Here is a 3,831-nt window from a genome sequence, read left to right as displayed (position 1 = left end):
ACTTCACAAGTGAGCGCTCTGTTTTCCAACTTGCCAGCATACCCTCGATTCTGCCAGAGTTTATTTTGGCAGAAGTGAGTTGAAAGTTCTTTAAATGAAAATGAAAGAAGACTTTACACATGCTGAGGATGAATTCAGCAGTGCAGGCCGTCCAAACCGTTGCAAGCATCGCTCACTTTCTCTCTTCATCTCGGCAGCTTCCAGAGTTTTCTGTCTGCATCCACTACAAATATCCAAGAGACATTCTGTCAGTTCTTTACGAAACGTCCCAGTTCTCCAGCGATGGGCGTCTCAGGATCTACACTGAGAGGAAAGGAGGTCTTCTTCAGGTCTGTAGCCACTAGCCAACTAGAATGCAGCGCTGCAATGGAGAAATAATGATTACAATGAAAATCCTGTCATCATTTTTTCACTTTTAACTCACATGACTTTCTAACTTCTGTAGAAAAAAGATGTTTTTGAATTGTCACTTGCATATTTTCCATCTAAAGACAACATTTAAAAAAACTTACCGTCAAGCTGCAAAAATGTCAAAAGGCACCATAAAAGTGTCCTAACACTAGTTCACATGATGCATATGTCTGACAAACAGACTGAATCGCATGAATGCTGTAAGTTCGTGAAGCAGTTCTGGATTTTCCTCGCAGATTATTCACCTCATTTTCTCTGGGCTCAGTTTCTCTCGATGAGGTTAATAACAATAAATGAAGAGAGTCCACACACTCATTTCTCTCGCTGCTGATCTCTGACCAAATACTCTGTTTTATTGAACATTACCAGCGTAAAGGTTCATTTGAAGGGCCAATTACTCTTATGATGATCATCTTGAAAACAACCATCATTATTTCTCATGACTGCAGTGCGCTGATAAATATTTCCCTGTTAAAAGCTTTGCATTGCAAATATAAGGATATATTAAATTAACTACTTTTATTATAATTTTGAGTATAATACTCGACGTGGGACGTTGGTAAAAGACGTGCATAAAGATTCTTCCAAACCTCTCCTTTGTGTTTCACAGAAGCAAGAAGACAGACTTGAAACGGCATGAAGTTTGCTTCTTAAGCCAGAGTTTGTGTTTAGTGTTGTGGTTTGTGTTTATCAGTTTGAGGGTTCAGGGTTAATGATGATGAGGTTCCGGTTCAACAGAAGTCGGGATAACAGGCTGTTCACAAACATTTATGGAAACACACACACACACACACTCGCTGTGGCCTCTCTCCGGCGCTGTACGGTTGGTTGTGCATGTTATAGCGCAGCGCTGGAGTGTGTGTGCCTGTAGGACGCTGCATTAGTGAGCTGGTAATGAGCGTGTGAGAGCTGAAATAGCTCTTGCTGTTGCACCGCTGTGAGATCATCAGCATTAATGCAGCGGGGCGCGAGAGGACAGGTGCTCGGGTCACGGGCGCAGACCAGCAGACCTCCAGAGCGGGTTTAACTGGTTCTGGTCAGCTGGAAAGTGACAAACTATAGACAGAGTCAAACGGAGAGTCAGAGTCCGAGGGACAGTTCACACAAACATGATCATTCGGCACCATTTACTCTAACCCTAACCCTAACCGTTACAAACCTATTCATCAAAGAGTTCTGGAAAATAAATGCATGACGGTTTCCACAGAAATATGAACCAGCACATCTGTTTTCAACACTGAATCATATGTCACTGCTTTTACATTATGGTGAACAGAAGATACTTCTTTCAAAAACATTAAAGTCTTACCGATCCCAAATGTGGAACGCTAGTGTAGATGTCTATTTAGGCCGCTCGGGACAGAGCCGAAGTCAGAGTTCATCTGAAGAACCATCAACAGCTGCGCATTAATCTGGCGCATGCATGAAGTCATAATTATGCTGAAGTTAAAATCCGAAATGTCCAGGGAGACGTGAGGTCATTTAGGATTCTGAGATAAAATCAATAGATTTCTTTTACCTTCTTTATTTATTTCTGACAGTCTGACAGAAGGAAGCCGCCGCACACGTCTAACAAGAGCCATAACTCTATATTGGTCCTATTATGCTTGGCTTAATTGTTCCCTGTCAATTGCATGTGCAGTATGTAAGTTTAGCGAGTTAAATAAGGTAGTTGTTCTTTGTGTTTGGCCATTATTAAGTTAATTTTAGTGCTGGAACGAATCACAGGGGGACAGAGGTCAATAACTTTGAGACAGTGAGACGTCGAACGGTAAGAGCATCGCTTTCTCTCCATTAGCATCTCACATGATGTTTATTCTGCAATCAGAAGTCGACATTTCCTCTTGATCTAAGACATATTAGCGTGAGAGGAGAGTCCCTAAATCAGAAGAGGAACACTCTCCATAGTGCCGTTCCTCCTTCACCTCGCTAATGTCCTCTAATGGACTTTAATTCAGTTAAGCTTTAATTAGATCTGGGCTGAAGAGGAAAGCATTACGCTGATGTTTCCTGTGAGTATGAAGAGAGTTTTCGTTCTCTTAAAGAAGTGTCGAATGCATCGGTGTGACCGACCGCAGCATCTGCATCTGATCGCCCGCGCTCGGGTCTTCCAGGGCTTGCTTCCTTAAACACTTATTGAAGGTTTAGTTCATAATTCTCTCATAATTGACTGACACTTGAAGAACGTCTCGATGTTCTCGTATTGATCAAAGGCTTCAGTGTCATTTGGTTCCCAACATTCTTCAGAATATCTTCTACATAAAAGAGAGAAAGACATGCAGGTGTGGAATGACGTGATGGCAGAATTTTTTGGAATTTTGGTGAACTTTCCCTGTAAGTCATAGTTTATGTCAGAAATGTGGTTGAAATAATAATAATAATACATATTATACAATTATATATTTTATAGAGACTGTGATGCAGTAGACCTTTGGCAGGCCCAGCTGGGTCACCTCGAGGTCACTTCTTCACATCACTTCCCCCTCTCCTGTCTGGGAACCTGGACAGGTAGTCGGCCACAAGGTTCTTCCTCTCGGGGCAATGCCTTATCTTAAAGGTGTATGGCTGGAGAGACAGCTGCCACTTCATGATTCTGGCATTGTGATCACGTCCAGGTCAACGCCCCGATGGTCCGTCTTCAAATCTAATTCTCTCCCCAGGAGATAGTCCCGGAGAGCTTCCAGGGACCACTTGATAGCGAGACACTCAATAGTGGAAGGCCTGGTTTCTCTGGGAAATGGTTTCCTGCTCAGGAACACTACTGGCCTTTCCTCTCCCGCTGTCCCCTGGGATAGTGCCACTCCAATTCCCTCTGAAGCATCGACTTGCACCAGGAACCGTTGATCGAAGTTGATCGAAAAATAAATCTTTACTGTATTTTTGATCAAATAAATGCAGCCTTGATGAGCAGAAGCATAAACATCTCACCGGCCCCAGACTTTAGTGCACATATGGACACATCTGTCTGTCTGGTCTCTTCTCTTTGAAGTCTCAGGCATAACAAACAGTGCTGTGCACAGGCGGTGTGTGTTTTGTTCTCGGTGTGTGTAAAGATCTGGACGAGGGCGATCCGCAGCTTCACCTGCTACAGTCATTTGTGCAGCTGTTCACATCAGACCCCACGGCCCGAAGACACTGAATCACACCGCAGAGATCATCAGATGGAGTGGTCAGGACGATGTGTGTGTGGGAAGGGGTGAGTGTATGCCGTGCGTCTGTGTGTGTGTGTGTGTTTGTGTGTTTGTGTGTGGGATGGGGTGAGTGTATGCCGTGTATGCAGTGTGTGTGTGTGTGTGTGTGTGTGTGGGATGGGTGGCGTTCATCTCTGTCTGTCCCGAGAGATTCAGAGACGAGCAGCATTACCTCCGTTCACTGACTGACATGCTTGAATCATTTATCAAAAACCTGCGATGGCTGCAC

The sequence above is a fragment of the Phoxinus phoxinus genome (assembly GCF_949152265.1).
Source record: "Phoxinus phoxinus genome assembly, chromosome: 11".
Taxonomy (NCBI): Eukaryota; Metazoa; Chordata; class Actinopteri; order Cypriniformes; family Leuciscidae; genus Phoxinus; species Phoxinus phoxinus.
The sequence above is the reverse complement of the archived record's forward strand: the minus strand, read 5'-3'. Positions refer to the sequence as shown.